Below are 23,010 nucleotides of genomic sequence, written 5' to 3'. Positions count from 1 at the left end.
TCTATTGTTGACAGTTATGCTTTCTGTCAATATTTACCGATAAATCATTTTATCACCTATAATATTTTAATTTAGGTACTGTCTGAAGTTATAGCTTTCTGTTGCTTCATGTTATTCTAATTATCCAACAGTGCTTTAAGGGTGAATGTTTGGATCAAATAACTTTGACAGAGAAGTATGTATATATCCCACATGCAGGTGTATTAAGTAATCTTGGGCAAGCAACTTAACTTCTCAGTACTTCAGTTTCCCCCCTCCTTTGTGAATCACTTTGAAATCTATCTATTTCAGTTTTTTTCTAATGTAGGACTCATTGCAGCAGCCATCTTTTCCCTCCTCTACTTTAGTAAACAAGAAAAGTTCTGAGAACTTTGAGAATCATTAGTTACCAATACAGATGGACTCACACAAAGTCTTTTATGGGAGACAAACTTGATATTTTATTTATAAGAATAAATTCTCTAGATGAATGTGTTACCAAGATAGAAGGGTGACTGGATAATGTGAACAATGAGAGCAAACAGTGAGTGGAAGAATTTAATCCACTCTTGTAAAATACTGCACAGTATGTGACAGGCTTATAAAAAAAGATAAGAAACCAAATCTGTGTGTGGAAAATACCTAAACCCTTGGAATTCCTACAAAAAAGAAAGGTCCTGAAGTGAATTCCTTCCATATTGATTTGGAAGCACAAGATGAACTGAAGTAGCTAAATTCTATAATAGTCCTGCCAAATGGTCTGCTACACCAGAAAATACAATTACAGTATTGCTACAATTTTAGATTACAGAGACAGAGAGACTCTTAGTTACAGCGAGGGGGAAAAAAAGGAGACCAAACATTTCAAGGAAACAAAATTTTAATTTTCCTAGATCTTAGCTAATCCGTACATTCTCACGGGAGAAAGCTTATAGACTCATAGACTCATAGGTCAGAAGGGACCAATCTGATCATCTAGTCTGACCTCCTGCACAAGGCAGGCCACAGAACCCCACCCATCCAATTTTATAACAACCCCTATCCCAGGACCGAGTTATTGAAATCCTCAAAATTGGTTTGAAGACCTCAAGCTGCAGAGAAACCACCAGCAAGCGACCCGTGTCCCACGCTGCAGGGGAAGGCGAAAAACCTCCAGGGCCCTTGCCAATCCGCCCTGGAGGAAAATTCCTTCCCGACCCCAAATATGGCGATCAGCTAAACCCTGAGCATGTGGGCAAGAGTCACCAGCCAGCACCCAAGAAGGAATTCTCTGCAGTAACTCAGTTCCCATTCCATCCAACATCTCCCTGCAGACCATTGAGCAGACCTATCTGGTGGTAATCCAAGATCAATTGCCCAAATTAACAATCCTATCATAACATCCCCTCCATATACTTATCAAGCTTTGTCTTAAAGCCAGGAAAGTCTTTTGCCCCCACTACTTCCCTCGGAAGACTGTTCCAGAACTTCACTCCCCTAATGGTTAGAAACCTTCGTCTAATTTCAAGTCTAAACTTCCTAATATCCCGTTTATACCCATTCGTCCTCGTGCCTACATTAGTACTAAACTTAAATAATTCCTCTCCCTCCCTAACGTTAACCCCCCTGATATATTTATATAGAGCAAGCATATCCCCCCGCAGCCTTCTTTTGGCCAGGCTAAACAAGCCAAGCTCTTTGAGTCTCCTTTCATAAGGCAGGTTTTCCATTCCTCGGATCATCCTTGTAGCCCGTCTCTGAACCTGTTCCAGTTTGAATTCATCCTTCTTGAACATGGGACACCAGAACTGCACACAGTATTCCAGATGGGGTCTCACCAACGCCTTGTATAACGGTATTAACACCTCCTTATCCTTGCAGGAAATACCCCGCCTGATGCATCCCAAAATCGCATTTGCTTTTTTAACAGCCGTATCACATTGGCGACTCATAGTCATCCTGCTATCAACCAGTACCCCAAGGTCCTTCTCCTCCTCCGTCGCTTCCAACTGATGCGCCCCCAACGTATATCCAAAATTCTTATTATTAATTCCTAAATGCATAACCTTGCACTTTTCACTATTGTATTTCATCCTATTTCTATTACTCCAGTTTACAAGGTGGTTCAGATCTTCCTGAATAGTATCCCTGTCCTTCTCCGTGTTAGCAATACCCCCCAGCTTCGTGTCATCCGCAAACTTTATTAGCACATTCCCGCTCTTTGTGCCAAGGTCAGTAATAAAAAGGTTAAATAAGATCGGTCCCAAAACCGATCCTTGAGGGACTCCACTAGTGACCTCCTTCCAGCCTGACAATTCACCTTTCAATACAACCCTCTGGAGTCTCCCCTTTAACCAGTTCCTTATCCAACTTACAACTTTCATATTCATTCCCATCTTTTCCAATTTGACTAACAGTTCCCCCTGCGGAACCGTGTCGAATGCCTTACTGAAATCTAGGTAAATTATATCTACCGCATTTCCTTTATCTAAGTAATCCGTCATCTTCTCAAAGAAGGAGATCAGATTGGTTTGACACGATCTACCTTTACTAAATCCGTGTTGCAATTCGTCCCAATTACCATTGACCTCTATGTCCTTAACTACTTTCTCCCTTAAAATTTTTTCCAAGACCTTGCATACTACAGACGTCAAGCTAACAGGCCTATAATTACCCGGATCACTTTTATTCCCTTTCTTAAAAATAGGAACTACGTTAGCAATCCTCCAGTCATACGGCACAACCCCCGAGTTTATCGATTGCTTAAAAATTCTCGCTAATGGGCTCGCAATTTCACGCGCCAGTTCCTTTAATATCCTCGGATGGAGATTGTCCGGGCCCTCCGACTTCGTCCCATCGAGCTGTTCAAGTACGGCCTCTACCTCAGTTGCGGTAATATCCACTTCCATGTCCACATTCCCGTTTATCATCCCTCCATCATCGCAAGGTTCCTCACTAGTCTTATTAAAAACTGAAGCAAAGTACTTGTTTAGATGTTGGGCCATGCCTAGGTTATCCTTAACCTCCATTCCATCCTCAGTGTATAGCGGCCCCACTTCTTCTTTCTTTGTTTTCTTCTTATTTATGTGGCTGTAGAACCTTTTACTATTGGTTTTGATTCCCTTTGCAAGGTCCAGTTCAATGCGGCTTTTAGCCTTCCTCACTTTATCCCTACATGTTCTGACCTCACCAAAGTAGCTTTCCTTACTGATCCTGCCTTTCTTCCACTCCCTGTAAGCTTTCTGCTTTTGTCTAATCCCCTCTCTGAGTTGTTTGCTGGAGGCTATGAGAGGGGATTTCCCATAAGAAAGCAATGATAGTACAATCCTAAGATTTCATGGTTTTATATCATCTCCATTAGTGCAGTATCTGACCATCTCTCATGTAAAACTGATTAATAGTAGAGAGTCCCTAGTGGATGTCACAGAATTTCTGCGTCTTTTCCCTTCTCAGGGTAAAAGCTCCGCTTGGGGTAATTTTTTGTTACTGTTAGTTTCTGTTTCGTTGACCGGGTCTATCGGATGGAGGTAGAAAGGGTATCAGTGTTGTGAGTGTCATTCTGGGCATGCTGAAAAGCCTTCATTAAAAAAGGTAGGTTCTGCAGCATTTCCTAAAGATGGTCAGTCTCTGGATTTGTTTCAACTCTCTGGAAGTTCCTCCCATATTGACCCCCCTGACTGAAGCTGTTTCGTCCCAGCTCTTAGGCACTTCTGTCTGGTCTTTGTGATCTGCACTGTTTTAAAGCAATGTAACTGTCAGGGACATTCCATCACCATTCTCAGAGTTCTGCTAGACAGGAAAGATGAGAATCACTGTAGTGCTGTGCTTATAAAATCTTATTCTCTTGTAAATTAAGGGTTTGTCTACATGGTGTGGCATGCTAACTAACATGCTGCACTCTAACCTGGGTAGACCCTCCTGGTATGCTCTAAAAGATACCTAGTTTGTGTTAATGCAGTCCTAACATAGTCCAGCTACAACTATGTTAATGTGAACTAAGTGCCTTTTAAAGCACGCCAGTAGGGTCTACACACAGGGCAATTAGAGTGCAGCACATTAGAGCACTGTGCAAAGCACACCCCTCTAGCGTGCATTGCCAGTGCTGTGTAGATAAGCCCTAAGAGAACCTTAGTAATTAGGATTTCCTTTTATTAGTTTAAATTCTGAACACTTTTCAATAACATGCAATGTTATCCAGCTTGTATTTTCTTTACGACTGTCAGAAATGACTAATAGAATCAGCATACAAGAGTAAACTATTATTATTTGTATTCATGTTGCAATATTACCATCCCTAGTTGAATTCCCTTGATACTATCATTATTTCTGTTAGCAATTGCCAGCTGCTCCACAGCTAAAAGCAAACAAATACGGAGACAAATTAATGTTGTGAATAACTATACTCATGAAATGAACCATTAATATGCTGAAAATTGGAATCACCTATTATCATTTGACCAGCTGCAACACAGGTGACCACAATGCAAGATGCTCCTTCAGATTCTCCCATCAATGTTCTCAACAGTTAACTCAAGTGTTTGCAATCTCTAAATGTAAGAGATAATTCTATTATTTCAATCTGCATGCCAGCTCACTCTTGGATATTGTTTCAGGACAGACTATGTACTATGTGAAGATATGCCAGACTGTAATTAGTAGGGTTAAAAATAAAAGTTCTGGCCATCCATCAAAAGATGGATTATGATAGAGCACGACCTATAGTTTAGCTGGTACCTCTCCAAAGTTGAAACTGTAGAGTGTTATATCTATAGTCAGTCAATGTTGCAAAATTATTACATAAAAGCTTATGTAACAGGTGAATTAATTAGTAGTTGCATATTCTGAAAAAAAATATTCCTGAAGTGTGTGTCTTTGGTCAAAAATAATAAATCAAAATTAGGACTTTTAGCTTAATCTGAAAAGCTACACTGAAATATTCTACTTTAAACAACTTGATAACCCTATGTACTGTATAACTATTTACATGATTCTGCAACTAAAGGAAATTTGGTTGAGACTTGAAGGAAAAAACTCAAACAGGTTTATCGTAAGAAAAATTCAATCCTGGTTTTAGACAACATTTAGTTTTATACTCAACTCAGTTGTTGCATTTTTGATAACTCGGATGTTTTTATGATGGACATTATTATTTAAACACATCTCGCTTATTATTGTTTATAATGTCCCTCATATTGCTAATAAATCTTCTTTTTTGGCAACTGTTTAAGAATTACAGTACTAGTTATAAAATTCTGCACAAACAGAAGTAAGGTACAGTCTAAATATTTAGCAGCAGGTTACAGAAATTACTTCAACTAATTATACATTTAAAGCAATTCTTGAAAAAAAAATCATTTCCATAGACCATGAAATGACAGCAATTGGGTTTCAAGGCAAATGTTGAACTTTATTCCTAAACAAATGTCTTAACATAATAGGGCATGAATTCTGAACTGTTAAACAATCCTTGTATAGTTTACAGATCTGAACTGTAATATTAATTAGAAGACCACCTACCTTGTCACATTGCCTATTCTAACAAATATTTCAATGATAAACATTATTCACCAATTAAAAAAAATTCATGAAAAGCTAAAGAGTAAGTTAATGGTCCAATTATAACACAGTGAATTTATTAACAAAACAATTGCTTTAAATAATTCTAGGCAGTTTCCTACAAATGATAATTGAGAATAGAAATGTAAATACTTATTAAAATCTCAAGAGTGTCTATGGATGTTCCAGTAAAAAATGTTATTCTCTGATTCTTTTTGATACAAATGCCCAAGATTGAGTCTACTTGCTAAAAGTCTTATTAAAAAAAAATCTCTATTGTATTCTTAAGCAGCACACTGGACTGAATAACAAATCACATGACTATACCACTGATACCTCAATTTTTTACTTCTGACTGAAGATTCCATTAAGAAATAAAAAGCTGGAAAAGCTTTAGTATTTGTGATGTCAAAAATTGGGATCTTACCCAAACACTTTATAAAAAGCTTCGTCATTAGTTTAAAATCGGTATAATTAAAAGATATTTTGAATGTAGACAGAATGTGGTGGACATAGAGAGCAGGGTACTTGCCATCCTGCAGTGTTGTTTTTCCTTGGTTAAAAACAAAACAAAAATTTTGGGGGTGGGATGGGATAATTTGGCCTGCCCTAAATTGTTATGATGAGGAACATTATTTGGATCTCCTTTGACTTTGTAAATCTACCATCTGCTGCAAAGAAATTAAACAAAAAATAAAGACCACTGTGTATACCTTGACCCTGCAGTATTTTTGCTTTATGCTGCAAAGACAGCCAGTCAGTAGAGGAAAAACACAAGTTAACTATCTAACCGTAAACCCCAAACTAGACTAAAGTGGATGACAAGAAAAAAGTGAATAATATAAGCTATGTACTGAAGCAAAAGGAAAAAAAAGTAAGTTTTCCATATACAGTGACGCAACAGAGAAAGAAGTTTTAATTTCAAGCATCTAAGGAGAATATTGCAAATGAAGGGAACACAAAACAAAAGCAGAAGAAATTTGATTAAAGGCAAATTATAAAATGTAACTAACTGCATTAAACTAATGTTCTAAGCACAGTGGAAAAGTCTGAGTTGGAATGATATATTTCAATTTCTCTCTTGGTTGTTTGATTAGTCCAGGGGTGGGCAAATTTTTGGCCCAAGGGCCACATCTGGGTATAGAAATTGTATGGTGGACCATGAATGCTCACAAAATTGGGTGTTGGGGTGCAGGAGGGGTATGGGCTCTGGCTGGGAGTGCAGGCTCTGGGGTGGTGCCAGAAATGAGGATTTCAGGGTGTGGGAGGAGGCTCTGGGCTGGGGCAGAGGGGTGGGGTGCGGGGGAGGGGGAGGGGGAGGGCTCCGGCTGGAGGTGTAGGCTCTAGGGTGGGGCTAGGACTGAGGGGTTGGGAGTGCAGAAGGTTGCTCCGGGCTGGGATGGAGGGATTCGGAGGGTGGGAGGGGGATCAGGGCTGGGGAAAGGGCTTGGGGTGGAGGCTTCGGGCGGCGCTTACCTCAAGCAGTCCCCAGAAGCAGCTGTATGTCCCCCCTCTGGCTCCTACATGGAGTCGCGGCCAGGCGACTCTACACGCTGCCCTGTCCACAGGTGCCATCCCTGCAGCTCCCACTGGCCACAGTTCCTGGCCAATGGGAGCTGCGGGGGCAGCATGTGGAGACCCCTGGCTTACCCTATGTGTAACAGCTGGAGGGGGGACATGCCTCTGCTTCTGGGTGCCACACGGAGAAGGACAAGCCCCCAACCCTGCTCCCCAGCTGGGGTGCCAGTGGGATCCACACCCTGGATCTCACTGCCTGGCGGGAGCTCGAGGGCTGGATTAAAATGTCTGGAGGGCTGGATACGGCCCCCAGGCCATAGTTTGCCCACTCCTGGATTAGTCTATCTCATCTGTATGCATTCAGGAGGGTCAATCAGTGGTTCATACTATGCACCTGACAGGGAAGTAAGTACCAACCCCTTACTCCATTTGTGTAGGCTATCTACATTGCATGTCACAACGTGAAGGAGAAAGAAGCTGCCACAGGTCTGCTGTCCCCTTTCAGCACATGTGAATGAGAACTTGGAAGAACCTTCGCTGCCTCCCCAATATACCATCAATACAGCTTAGCCAGTACAAAGAAAAAAATAACTTGTGCCATGTAAAGGGCTGGTACAACTTACTGGATGTAAAGGGAGACTCTTGGAGAAAGAGGGATCCAAGGACCAATTTGCCTTCCGCTGTGCACCTGAGTCAGCATAGCTATATGCTGCACCTTACTCAAAACTCATGGTAACTTCACAAGCTAGCTCATAATTAGCATTCATTAATATAATGTTAATTTTTGAAAAGTGGTTTGGGATAGACTAGTGCATCAGTGGTATCAAATATAAGATGAATTTCTGCTGACTAGAAGCCAGGAGAAATTGTGAATGGAATCTTTTAGGGAATCTTTGGCTCCTGAGTTACACTGGCAGAACCCAGAGCTGAATCTAGTCCATCATCGTTTTTTTATCAATTTTGATAATTTATCACTAAAAACTTCAACAAAGCACTTTGTTTTTGATAAAGTCAAGGCACTTTGCTTCCACTTTATTGGTTCAACTATTGTAGTATGTCTTATTATGATGAGTTTTGAGCTGCCTATAATAACCTGTTAATATTATATATCTATTTGTCTGATTGTTGAAAGGATGTTTACTGTATGCATATACTGAGTTAACTTGTCAGAGAGTTGTCAGGAAATGCACCCAGAAAGGAGGGTCGTGCCTTCTATGCATTTCCTAGCAAACACTTAAGTCATAACTCAAGAGCCTTCTGTTTTGAAGGGCCACATCCAAGATCATGCTGAGCTCTCGGAACTGGTTTAACTAGGCTCAGAAAACACAGAACAATAAGACTGGATAAAGAGGACCAGAGAATGGGAACCCAGACTCTAGAGGTTGAAGTTCTGGGGCAAGTTAGACCTATTGAGAGGATGGTTAGACTCCAGATAAGATAGACTTGTGTGTAGGCCTTTTGTTGTGTTTAAAAGCTTTTGTGTCATGCTTTGTTCATGTTGTTATGATTAAACAATACTTTGTTTTAAGAAGTTGTCTTGTGATTCATCACTGGTCACAAGCTCCCAATGGGAAGAACTGCAGGTATCTAAACCCAGTTAGCCCTGTTGGGGTAAGCCTGGTTGGTACACTAGGTGCTGTATCTTGGCACCTGGTCTAAGAACGGGAGAATGGCAGATTTCTAGGAAAGTAAAGGCACGAGCATGAACCTTGCAAACATCACATATATGATATATTATAAAAATTGAAACAAAGCTCTTCAACCTTAATTAAATGAAGTACTTCAACCTTAACACAATGAAGCACTTTGATAAGATTGTTTAGATATTTCTGAAACAAAATTGCTCAGAATTTCATTTTGAGGGGAATCTCAAAAGTTAGTCTTTTTGTTCAGATCTGTGACAAAATGAAATTTTGAAATGTTAGCATTTAAATTGCCTCCTGAGGAAGCCGTACCGGGGCGTACTGACTTACTTTCACCTCTGCTTGTGCCTCTATTATCCATTTTCAGTAAAGCTGGTCAAGAACTTTGTGATGAAACATTGGAAAGTGCGGTTTGTTGTAACTGAGATGTTTCTCAAAAAACAAACAAACAAGTTTTGATGAACTTCCAGTAAAAAATAGGCAGGGTTCAGTCAGAAAGCTGCTTGGTTTCCTGCAGCTCACCTGATGGGGTTGCTGGGGAGCCAGGGCACCAGGGTCTGCCACTCTGGGGCAGCCCTGCCCAGCAGACTCCCCCAGGGCCCATGACTACAGGGCAGCCCTGCCATTGAGACTACATTGAAGTTGGGGATTCCAAGGCTTCCAGGATCCATAGCTCCAGGACAATCCTGAATGGGCCTTAATTATTTTTTCTGCTGGGTGATATGGAAGAGTGTTAACAGGTGAAATAGTTTACAGTAAGAAAGTTAGCCTTTTGCCATTGAAAAAATTTAAAGCAAAATACCAGAAATGTAATGAAAATTGGCCTGGTGAAAAAGCTGAATATTAGCAACTCTCAGACTTTCTCAGCTCCCATGTGCCTCTCATCCTCTATCAGCTCTCTAATGTCCACATTTAAGGAATGTTATTAATATCATATATAATAATATTAAAACACTTTGGTATGAATATAAATGAAAATAATGAAACAATGTAATTACAGACCTATGGAAGCTTGAAAACTGATTTTCAAAAGTGAAAATGTGAGTGTTTAAAAAAAGTATATTTATTATTTACCACCACAAAATTAGTTTGATTTTTTTTAAAAAATGTAAGTTAGACAAGCATACTTCATCTGCACAATGTAGTGTTTTTAAAAAGTTATATTAAAAATGTAGATCAGTAAAACTACTAACTATAAATTGCTTTAAATCATCATTTCAGAGTTAATGTACCATATCATGACTTATCTGATTTCTGTAACACGATCCATTCACAAACACCCGATCATTCATAGAGTGCAACTGTATAAGAATTCCCCTGCTAAAGAACACAGTTGCAGGGTCCTGGCCTTAATTATTATTATATCAGTTCATACTGAAAGAGTTTTGTGAATGACTCAGTCATTTATCAAGAAAAAAGATTTACACCTGAATACTGATTAGGATTTTTATCTTTTGAGATCCTAAAACTGTAAAATGCTTTTATGAACGAGGTCTCTTCAATTTTGTGATTTTGCATGTTACATACGATGAAAAGCAGCAGAGAAATATCATATAAAATTGACCATAATTTATCAATAGATAAAAGTATACTATTCCTATCTTTCTCGCTACGGAGCATGTGTATCTCAGTATGCTATAATGGCTGTGCAACCTATTCACTATTCTGCTGGTTTGTTTGTTTAGGCAGTGTGAAAATCTGGCTGTGAAAAATGTTTCCATATCTGTGCTTCAGGCAGCAAGATAGTATCCAAATAGTGATCAGAGACACTGATATAAATGTACATGAGATAGCAGTGATCAGTAAATTTAAACCCATAGAGCTCAAAAGAGGCATCCTGATTACAAAAACAGCCATGACAGAAAAAGATTCTGTACTTGATTTGTATCATATGTAGAATTTCTATTTTGGGGGGGTTATTAATTTCATTTTTCTGAGTTTATTTTGTTAGCAATTTTTGAGTTTTATGTAGTTGTCCAAAACTTGGTCATTTTCAGGGGTCTCTCAAACAGCACTACATTAGGCACACTAGAAAACCTTTGGTGCGAACCAAGCAGGGTCTACACAGAGCAGACCACTTAATGTGCAACATAATACTGAGTTTCAGAAATCCTCTTCCCCTCACCCCTAAGTCCACATTATTCTGCATGTAGACAAGGCCTTAGATACAAGTAACCCATCTCCCATGTTTTTCAGGTGTTTTCCAGATGAACACCAATTTCACTGTTTTTCCCTATCTGGGTGTTTTATCAGAGTTTACAGTTAAAACAAAAAATTAGAAATCCTAATCATATGGTAATTTAAACAGCAGGTGAATGGATTTTGACAATAGCCCACAGTGGGCTTTTTATTTTCTGTAGTAAATATTGTTTACTAGGAAATCTACCAATGAGAACTCTTGACATGTCTTCAGTCTCCCTCGTACCACCGATGGATTAAAACCAGTAGAACTATTACCTGCATATGAACTGTTCTAGGCTTTAAAAAAACAAGTGGGTAAACTAAGATAAACTAAACTCCATATTCCCTAAATGAGAATTGGGAAAACTCCATTTACTCACTTTTACCCTCAATTATACTACTGGGTTGATCTCTGCAGCTTTGGGAGGAGCAGCTGTTTTGACTCACTCTGTTGGGAGAACTGGAGGAGCAGCAATTTTTCCCAGTCAAGAGGTCCTGACACAGATCCAGAGCCCCCTGCTCCTCTACAGACAGTCCAAGCTCCAAAGAACTGTGGCACAAATAAGGGCTGAAAACTAGTAGAAACCTAGGCCCCCTCAACTGCAAGCCAGGGCTTGATTCTACTGTGGACACCATCCAGCTGGACACAAGAGCTGCCATCTACACTGAGCTGCCTGCCCCACATCCTGACCTCCGGTTCCACTCGGATTAGCTCTGCGTGAGGATAGTGATAGATGTGAGTCCTGGGAAGCATGAGGAACTCAAAAGACTATATTGGGATGTGCCAGACAAACATGAATTTTTGGGACAGTAAGTGTTAAGTGGGGGAATCCCTGGGGAATGGTTAATGCAAATTCCACAACTCTGCGAAACAAAACAAAAAAACCCAAAACCTCAATCCTGAAGAAAGGGACTTTGACTGGTGATTATTACCCATCTGCAGGTAAGATCAAAGATTCATGCCATATAAAGAAATGCTTGAACTATCCAGTCTGGGTTCTTGTTTTTGATCTGAAAATTGACATGGATTTGTACCAACAGGGTAAACCCAGTTGGGAGGTTTGAAAGTCTGACACCTACCAGAGCCTAAGAATAAATGCAGCTTCTTTGTGAAGGCTGGTTGCTAACTGGTGTACACTATTAGAGCCCCTGGACAGAGGATAATCACAGGTACTGAATCCCGGTCACATCTGCTGAGGAGAGTCAGGTGCAGCAGGACAGTAAACCTAAACCCCTGGTCTGGAATGGGAGAGAGATACGGGTCTCTGCCTGGAAAGGTGAAAGCTAAGGGTGCCCTCAAGGAAGACATGGGGGAGGGAGGTGAGGGGAAGGTGCAGTTAACTCTTGAAACTATGACTCTGAGGAGAGGTGAGAGTTTATGATATTGATCTTGTTGTGGGCTATCAGTTGTTGCAAGATTGGTTGGGGCCTTGTTTAGTTATCATCCCTAAGACCACTGCCTGTTCCTGTATACTTTTATTTTATCCCTCTCTTGCCCAGGGAATAAAACTTTATTTTTATGTGGATGCTGTAGCAGTTTGGTAATATCCAAGTGGTAATCAGGTTGTTAGTCCTTTGTACACCCAGTCACTAGCTGGAACGCTGGTCGCTATAAGCACAGGGCTGATTGGTCCTAAAGGTGTCAGGGAGGAGGAAGGAACAAGGATGATGGAGTCCCTTAGGGATCAGAGGTGCCCTTGGAGGGGACATGGAAGATACTTATTCAGGTTTATCTATTACATTCAGTAGTTTGCATTATTAGCTACTAAGTGACAAGACTGCAAAATAATATGGTTTGAAAAAACATGTTGAATACCCATCTGTGAATCACTCATGCTGCAATATCTTCTCTGTGCATGTCTAGCAAAGGCAACAGCAAAGGCAAGTTATGTGGCCTCTCAGGGTACGTTTACACAGAGGTAAAAGATCTGTGGAAACTGCTGCCCTGGGCGCAGGCTGTGGAGCTAAAAATTGCTGTGCACATATTCAGGCTCGGGCTGGATCCCAAGCTCTTGGACCCTCCACCCTCACAATGTCCGAAAGCTCAGGCTCCAGCTTGAGCCAGAACACCTACAAAGAAATTTCTCAGGCCCGGAGCCCGAGCCCCGCAAGCTTAGCTTTTTTTATCCCTGTGTGGGCATAGCCTTATACATAGCTACTGCTTCTTCACATGGTATAATACAATCCAATGCTTATGCACATGCCTAACTTTAAGCATTAGATTCCACATGCTTAAAGTTAAGCACATCCATGGTAGCAGGCTGGGGGTCCGGGTTGGCTCTATTTTTTTGATGTGTGTTTTAGTATACAAATCATTCCATTATTGAGTTATCATGAATCCGTCTTTCAATATTCAGACACTAGGTCATATCACACTGAACATTATAACAAGACTAATATAATATTAGGACAACATTTCTAACAATGAGATCTACTGACCTGTAACCTCCCTAGAGAAGTTCCCTTGCTGGAGACTTTTGGGGACCAGAAAACGCAATGGAGAACATAGTATAAGGAAAAATTCTGCACTGGCAATTGTGAATATAATTCTATTGATTTTAAAAGAGCTATGACCATTTGTAGCAGCTGAGATCTGGTCCTCCAATTCGAGTTCTGCTCTGACTTTGTCCTGTGCAATTCCATTGACATCAATGGGATTACATGGGATGTAAATTGGACCCAGAGGCCACTGTAGCCTAAAATATATTTACATCATAGTAATTTATAAATAACTAATGTCTGATGAAGCGCTGTAAAGCACTTGGCACATTGTTTCATAAGGTTTTTCAATGGTTTTCAGGGCAAAATCCACAGGCACATTTCCAGCAAACCACAAATTTGGAAATGCAATGATGAAGCTTTAGCTCACTTCCAGATGTTGTGAACTGCCTACATCTCTGCCTTGTCACCAGTAGTAGTCTTTTAAAATGAGCAAAAAGATGTATTCTACTTGAAAAAATAAATCAGTAGCTGAACAGACAGTGTACTACGCTTGAAGACACAGTTTAAGCTAACTATGTTCCCTCAAATCCAAAAATATTTTAACTGCTTATTTCTAGGAACTTCAAAACACACTCTACCAGCTAGAAAAGAAAGAGCATTCATTTATTTTTCCATATTGAAAAAAAAAATGTTAATTGTAAACTTAAAGAACTGTGAAGGGAGCAATATTTAAATAAACCATTAAATCACATTTTCAGGCAAAGACAACTTTTCATTACACAAAGCCTACGTTTTGTATGTTCTTTGCGGCCCACAGTTGATTCTGCAGTTGAGACTTCAGTGGGACTACTCATGTGTAAAGATAAGGCAATAAGCATTTACAGAATTGGGGCCTAACCTTACTGAAGTGCTGTATTAAGTAAGTTGCTTTGCGATGCATGAACAGAGTAGCTTTGTCCTCCTTTATGAACAGCAATGTGTATGGTTTTGTAGTATGCATAAAAAAAACAAGTTCAAGAAGCAGATTAAAATATAAGCATGTACAAGAGTATGCCAGCAACAGCATTTTATCCTAACTAAGCGTAAAACCACTGTGAGAATTCCAAACAACCACGAAAAAAAATACCAAAGGTCACCATGCACCAGTTGTTCATTTGGAGGAACAAAAAAGGCAGATAACAGATGCTGATAAATTCTTACTTACTGAATTTATTAACCAGATGCAGAAATATGCTTGTTGCACTGCATGACCCTGCATACTGAATAAGTGGTTCAATTCTGCTTTACTTTCCCTCCATGTTACATAATCCGAATTACTTACATTATGCAAATACATAAGGTTTTAGATCCTGTTAAGCCATGCATGAAATTTAACAGCATAGTTATTTAGGTACAGAAAGTGAAAAGACAATAAGGAAATGAGATACGTTTAAGGGCTAAATAGGGCAGATATAAATCATGATTATGAGACGGAAATGTTTCTCGGATGCAGCTCATTAGATTTATAAGGTACTACCATCACATCACTGCTTTTCTGTGCTAGAAACATAAATCCCTTATTTGAGACCTGGAGTCAAACAAGGAGCCCCGAAAACAGGGAGGAGCAGAAAGGAAGAACAAACTGATCTCTGAGCCATTCAACAGAGTAAAATACCAATAACAACATAGTAGAAGTTGCTGTACTTGCCATATCTGCAGTCTGTTTCAGTAGCAGCTGTAGTGTGAAGCCATGAATAAAGTATAGCAAATATGCATTTCTAAACTAGAAACATAAATAAGCAAACATTGACTGATATTAGCTCAAATAAAGCTGATGTTACTGTGTCAGACTGTAGTAAACTTTGGCACCATATAATTATGATGTTGTCTCAATGTGGTCATAATCCATATATTTTTATTACATCATCATAACTGTTTAAAAAGTTCTCTCTTCAAAAAGACACCAGCTGTAATCCTACTAGCAGTGAAATCAAATGGGAATTTTGTTGTTAATTTCAATGGAAGAAGCATCTGGTACATACTATGTTCAAGATATTACAACAATCATTTTGGAAAGAAATGGTTATAAATCTTCCTTGGATTCCTATAATAAAAAAACCTTATTGTTAGTCCAATTTTTCAAGTGGATGCAAATTGGTGTGGCTTCAGATCTGGCCTACTTTCTTCTGATCAGCTGAAAAAATTTATATCCCAGAAATACATCCATCTCTACCTTTAAACTGTATTTCCTTTTTTTAATTATGGAGTTCTAAACTAGTTATCCTTACAGGGAAATAGCCATGTTACAACAAAATATTGTTTTTACTAATATTAGCAGTAATTGTATATGTTGACCATTGCCGATATAATAATAAACTCAAATTTGTGAATAACTATAGGTGTTACTCAAACATAGTATGAGTTTATAGCTAAAGTTAATGCACTACAATTTGAATAAAGAGGAAAAACAATACTTTATCATGGACTAATGCCAAATTTATGTTTTAAAAACAGAGCACAAAATGTATGCACTGAAATAACATTAAATACTTGACATAATACCATAAAAATGAGGAAGTTCTATAAACTGTATGATTGTTTACTCCTTTGAAATGGAAATATGCATATAGTAGGAAAGGTACTGTTGTGATTAAGGTGCTAACCTAGGACTCACAAGATCCATGTTATATCCATGGATCTGCCACAGATATCTTATGTGATTTTGGGGAACCAGCTAACCTCTGTATACCTTAATACCACCATCTGTAAAATAGCAATAATACTTTCCTAACTCTCAGTTGTTTAATAAGCTCAGATATTATGGTGATGAGTAGAGCTGAGTGAAATTTGGAATTTCCATCCAGTGAGAAATTCTGATGTTTCAACATCTGTTCTGGTTGTGAATTGGGATAAAAAGCTGCAATTTTTCATGACACAAATTTCAATTTGGAAATGGCAAAATGTTTTGTTTAGACATTTTTGACTGAAATTAAACATTTTTATATCATCAAAATCAAAAATGTTTTGTTTCAGTTTGCTGAACTGAACCCAAATGCTTTCTTTAGAATCAGTTCATCATTAAACTGCATTTCCCAATTGTGGCACATAAACTACAACTGTTATGAGTTCAAGAGCCTGATACCCCAACTCTCTCCTATTCACCAGACTCCCATTTTCCCTGATGCACCACACAGCTTGGTCAGAGGGAAATTCATGTTGCATTCTGGGAGATGTAGTTCTCCAAACAGCCTAGCCCATAAGAAAGCATAGGGGTCCGAACTAGAAATCTCATGAGACAACATCATGCTAACAGAGAAGTGTGGTTTAATGTTTTGTGGAACTGATATGAAACAAAATGTTTGCCAATTTAACAAACAAAATAGTCTGATTTGGATCAAACTGACCCTAAATAAAATATATCTTTTTGATTTTCTGGAGAGAAACATTTAGCAAAATTGAAATTTTCCTGCATAAGATTTTGATTTGGCTAACTACATTTTCTGTCAGAAAATCATTCTAATGGAAAATCCCAAACCAGCTCTAGTGATGAGTGCTAGCGGGAAACCAAGGCATATTGAAGGAAGTATCCCAGAGCTAGCTGTACTTCCAACCCTTTCTCTGGTGCCTCTGAGCGTATCTGCACAGGTGCAGTCCTTGTACCCTTACCTTTTATTGGGTGGAATTCTGTAATTCTCTCATCCTTAGACAGGGTCCGAGGCTCTAGTACCCTGTGTGTCAACTTGTGCTTGCCCAGCAGGTCTGACTGGGTATGATACTGTGATACTTCCCCATCAGGGCTTTTGACAAACAGTGAATACGGTGACCCAAAACAGCCTCTTAAAACAAAGTATTGTTTAATCTTAACAGTAGGAAAAAGGATAATTTGAGAAAAAAGTTTTATTTAATAATACTAATAATAGGTCCTCATGCTTGACTATTGTACACCAGAACCCAAACCTGCAGATCTCAGTCTATTCCCCCGAAGTCTCTCAGACAGCTGTCCTTGAGGAAACCCTTTTCAATCCAGCCAAAGGTCTTTGTTCTCTCAACTGACAAACTTGAAGCCTATGTACTCACTACACCTTACGCTGGTATAAGTGATGTTGCTCAGAGGGGTGACTAAACCACCCTCCTGAGTGATGTAACTAACAGCGACCTAACCGCTGGTGTGGACAGCGCTATGCTGGCAGGAGAGCTTCTCCCACCAACATAACTACGTCTACTCATGGGGGCTGGAATAATTAAGTCGATGGGAGAATCCTCTTCCTTTGGCTTAGAGCGTCTGCACTAGCAGTGCTACAGTGGCAGAGCCGCATCACTTCAACTGTACCACTACATGCTCTGTAGCATAGCCATCGCCCTGGATCTGCTGTCCAAAAACAGTTTTGATCACATATGGTATATGGCTTTTAACTAAATTTCCTTGATTTTGAGGCTTAAACCAGATTCACTGGACCCAAATCTGCTTTGAAATATGCAGACAACTCCAACTAACTGGATGGCGTGTCGCACCTGCTACCATAACTGGATAAATATTTCAAACAATTGCTACTTTTTGTCATTTAATTTACTTAGATGTGGTAGGTGTAACTGTTTTATTAAAAAGACAAAAAAGGAAAACAAAACTGCATTTGATATGTATGAGAATAGATACAATAGACTGATTTTTCATTAAATCCACATTAGATATGGCTAGCCAGCATAATCTCCTTTTTAATAATGAGTATTTGTAATCTACAGAAGTCCATAAATATTCTCTAAACCACCAAACATTTTTTTTTGTATTCCAGTAAAAAATCAGTCTAATAGAGATGCTTGTAGGTTGGTTCAAGACTATTACACTATGTATATAATATTACATTATTTTTACAGCTCTGTTATAAACTCAATTAACAGAGATAGTCTAAAATCCTTAATTATAGAAGATCACACTCATAATGGATATTTATATAAATTATGAACTTTGTAACATCATACAAATTAAGTTTGCAGAGTTTGTTATTAGAGCCCAAGGCATGAAATCCCCTCCACACATAAAGCAATATGTATAAGCATGTATACGAGGATGCACATTTGAAGTGGACCACTCATATGGATAAGCAATTGAAGAAGCAGCATAAATGTATTTTGAATCTAAGCAGATGGAGAACAATGCCTAAGCTCAGAATCAAAGTGAGGAGCTGCTGCATAATCCCATCTTCACATCCAGTGGTTTATTTTCCTGTCCATGGGCAGAAAGAGCAGTCAGAACTGATTGCATGGGTGCCCTAGGTCTGCACAAATGCAGACCTGCTGCTTTTCCCTAAAATTATCTTGCATGATGACACCACCTAGACTGGTGCAGAGCTACCAGTTCCCTGTGCAGCAGCTCAGCGAGGTGACCCAGAGCACAGCCCATGTGTGGTAATGCTCCACATCAGGGATGAAAGATGTCCCCAAACAGGGTGTCTTCATGTCATATGTACACCCGGAGATAAGCATGTCTGTCAAAGGATAAGCTAAATAATGTTTAGTGATCTTTCTTAAAGAAAAATTTCTCATTTAAAATGACCTTTAAGCATCTCCTGAGGAAAACCAAAAACATTTGTTCTACAAAATGTGACAAAGATTGGCTATAATTTCTTTATTTTCTGTACTGAGCTATATTATTTTATGATAATGTGGTACGTGTGCACTGAAAACCTTGGACTTCTATCAGTTTAAAAAAACTGAAATCTCACTAAAATATGGCTTAGAAGTAGCTGGTTCTCACAAACAACATGAACATCACCACTGAAAAACTTAAACTTTGAGTTTCTACTTTCAGTGTGTGTAGAATATTAATATGTTCATTCACAACTATTAGCAGAAACATTTGGGAAAGACAACATGTGTAAATATTTTCTTACAGGTAGGTCTCGAGATTATAGACATTTATACAATAAAATTTCCTCTTTTCTTTCTGATATTCTGTGTTCCTTTTTGTGTATGTCTTACACATAGGCTTGGCAGAATTCAACTTTAAAAATAATTTTTGATGGACAATATTGATATTTATTTTAAGCAACTTTTCTGTTTTCATCTATTAAAATGTTCACAGTTGAGGAAAATAGACATTGAGATATAAAAAGTCAAAGCTTTAACTGTTAAAACAGAAATTGTAAACATCACATCTCAAAACATAAAGTAGTAGTAGTAAATATCCTTAAATCGAACTCTAATAAGTTCTTGAGTAGCATTTTTCTTAGTTTCCCTATCTGTACATTTCAGTCATTATCAACGGAAATCATTTTAGTTGCTTTGTGCATGTTTCATGAGATCAATGTTTACCATATTTAACATAGAAATGACACAGAAAGGATGATCTCAGGGTAAAGCACTAGTGTGGAACTCGAGAGCTGCTCCAGTTCCCGGCTCTTCTACAGACTTTGTGTGACTTACAAAGTCATTTTACTTCTTGCTATCTCAGTTTCCTACCTGTACAATACTCTCTGCCACACTTTGCCGATCTTGTCCTTTCTGATTGTAAGATCATAGTAGTAGGTGCTCATAGACTCAGACTCCATCATGATCATCTAGTCTGACCTCCTGCACATTGCAGGCCACAGAACCTCAACCATTCACTCATGTAACAGACCCATAACCTCTGGGTGAGTTACTGAAGTCCTCAAGTCATCATCATTTAAAGACTGCAAGTTACAGAGAATCATTTACACTAGTTTAAACCTACAAGTTTAAACCATGCTCCAGGCTGCAGAGGACAGCAAAAACCAGCAGGGTCTCTGCCAGTCTGACCTGTGGTAAAAATTCCTTCCTGACCCCAAATATGGTAATAAGTTAGACCGTAAACATGTGGGCAAGATCCACCAGGCAGATACCTGGGAAAGAATTCTCTGTAGTAATTCAGAGCCCTCCCCAACTAGTGTTCCATCACCAGCCATGAAGATATTTGCTGCTAGCAGTTGCAGATTGGCTACACGCCATTATAGGCAGTCTCATCATATGATCCCCTTCATAAATTTATCAAGCTCAGTTGAAGCCAGTTAGGTTTCTTGCCCCCCTCTGCTCCCCTTGGAAGGCTGTTCCAGAACTTCACTCCTCTGATGTTCTTGCGTCCACACTGGCACTTAACCAACTCCTCTCCGTCCCTGATGTTTCTCCCTGATGTATTTTTAGAGAGCAATCATATCTTTTGGTTAGACAAGCCAAGCACCCTGAGTCTTCCCTCATATAGTCAGTTTTCCATTCCTCAGATCATCTTAGTAGCCCTTCTTTGCACTTGTTAGTTTGAATTAATCTTTTTTAAAACATGGGAGACCAGAATTGTGCATAGTATTTCAGATGAAGTCTCACCAGTGCTTTGTATAATGGTACCAACACTTCCTTCTCTCTGCTGGAAAAACCTTATCTGCCTCCTCGGATTGCATTAGCCTTTTTTCACAACCTCATTACACTGGCAGCTCACAGACATCCTATAATCAACCAATACAGTCAGGTCTTTCTGCTCTTCTGTCACTTCCAAGTGATACATCCCCATCTTATAGCAAAAATTCTTGTGGTTACTCCCTAAATGCATGACCTTGCATTTTGCACTATCAGCATTTCATCCCATTTCTATTACTCCAGTTTACAAGATCATCTTGTATGGCATTCCGATCCTCCTCCGTATTGTCTACTATTGTACATCTGCACAGTGTCTAGTATATAATTGCTATATATATGTGGGGTGGGAGAACAACAGAATCTCACAATTTACAATGGCAATATTCCTCTTCCATCAGTGACCACGAATATAATGTCCTTCAGAGTTCAGTCCCTGGCATGCTCCTCTGTGTCATCCCCAGTGGCCATTTCCTGTCTGAATTCAATCTTCTCACTGCTATGCAGTTGACATGAAAATCTACATCCATTTTACCTTCTTTTTGCCTGGCTTCACCAGGATAATATCATTCATCCACTATTTTGGCCTCCCTTTTTGATTTAGCACAACTGGCAGGACTTAAGTGTTCACATTGACTCTGAACTCTCTTTTGCTTCCTACATGTCCCAATTCCTAATATCTCCACAACACAGCCCACATCAAATCATGTTTTAACTATTCATCTCCCAAAATATTCCCTTGTTTGTGCTCTCAAATTTAAATTGGTCCAACATGCAGTTGCTTACTTTCTTACATACTGGAAATAAAAAAAACGAAATACATCTCACTCATTTTCCAGGATCTTCATCCACATCCACACCCAGAAAGTTGGTATAAGAAGTGCCTCTTAGGAATCAATATTCTCATCTCCAATACCTCAACAATATTTCAGAGGTTTCTCAGTCTTAGACTTCTTTCTTTCCCCAGTATTTATGTCCACAAAGGGAGATAGCTCACACATCAGAGACTAATGCTTACTGGTTAACCGTTTAATATTTTACATCCCTAGTAGGGACTGAGCCTGGGGAGGGCTGCAGGAAGATAGTGTCTCCAGGGAGGAAGCCCTGGAGATACGGCCCCATGCCAGGGCTGGACTGGTTTAAAAAACACAGACACATCCAACCAGAGGGGGCACTCACAAGAGGTAGGTGCTGGCCCCATTACAATGATGCTGTACAAAAATACATGTTGAAAGTATCACACAGAGTAAAAACCCACACTTTTCATCTCTATATAAATTTCATTAAAGCTGCTGAGACAAATCAGAAGACAGAACAAAGCACATTTTACTACATAAAAAAAATAGTATTGGATTATAGAAACAGATGAGTCTCATGCTGGCCAACAGTTACCCATGATAGCTGACAACAAGCAAAAGTTCTGGAGATGACCAATAGCTCTTTTAGATCAGCTGAAGGCTGTGAACATGCCAAATCTATATATGGAAGAGTACACAGTGCAATTTAAGCACAGGTATCCTTTCTCAGCTACCTCTGTGTTTTATATCTGGAGGTCCCTGCACCAAGAACAACAATACAGCTGGAGAGCTATGGAGTCTTGTATGGATTAGAGAAGGACTTGCAGTAGAAGAGGTCAGCTAACAATTGAAGAAAAAGGTATTAGATTTTCAGCATATATAATTATGTATACATAATGCATTTTATATAATACTACATACATCAAAACTGAAAAATCCTTTAGTTTGTTGCATGACAACTACTTTCTACAGCTGTTTGGTCTAGGTTTCTAAAAAAAGAAAGCCCACTACAATTATTGACATATGCTAAAAATCAGTAAAACAGCCTTAGGGCTTCCTTAAAATGTTAAAAGATGTTTACCTGAGTTTATTTAAAGTTCAGAGGATGTGGGTATACAAAATATTATAAGCATATTTGCAATTGCTGTTGGTACTTATTCAGGAAATTTAACTATGGGATACTAATGGCATGTTACCACAGATTATCTCTCTGTATTTTTTTCAAAGGGAAAAACCAAAACTATTGATAAAAAAAATCTTCATTCTGAATATCTATTTAAATTAAGTACAGAAACTGCAGAAGAGAGATCACAGAGAATCCAAATTTGTGTCCCATCAAGTTTAAATGATTAAAAGCCAGTGCCCATGCCTCTCTTTTATTATAGAAATTCTGCGTGTATGTATGAAATAATGCCACCACTCTCTTGCTGTCAGCTTTAAGTCATGTCTCTTTTTCACAGAGACCTTACCATCAACAGAGGAATCCTATCACTGATTTTGAAAATGCTTCTAGTTAAGAAGGTTGACAAAAAAAGAAAACCAAACAAACAGAATTTAGGGACTGATTTAACTCGCAT

The 23,010-nt window shown here is 39.0% G+C and overlaps 1 protein-coding gene across 3 annotated transcripts in view; it reads right to left on the bottom strand.

The window, feature by feature from the left end:
* The window catches only part of VEGFC (vascular endothelial growth factor C), a 133,319-nt gene that overhangs the window by 63,951 nt on the left and 46,358 nt on the right, over window positions 1-23,010 (bottom strand). The window contains exon 1 of one of the 3 annotated variants that reach the window (XM_030563709.1): window positions 4,402-4,463. The exons of the other annotated variants lie outside the window; for them this stretch is intronic. The gene's annotated coding sequence lies outside the window, so the exon portion shown is untranslated. Of the gene's footprint in view, window positions 1-4,401; window positions 4,464-23,010 lie in introns of those variants that run through there. 3 annotated transcript variants of the gene reach the window in all.

This window comes from Gopherus evgoodei, chromosome 5 (genome assembly GCF_007399415.2).
Source record: "Gopherus evgoodei ecotype Sinaloan lineage chromosome 5, rGopEvg1_v1.p, whole genome shotgun sequence".
NCBI classification, from domain to species: Eukaryota; Metazoa; Chordata; order Testudines; family Testudinidae; genus Gopherus; species Gopherus evgoodei.
This window is presented reverse-complemented; position numbering and strand designations above follow the sequence as displayed.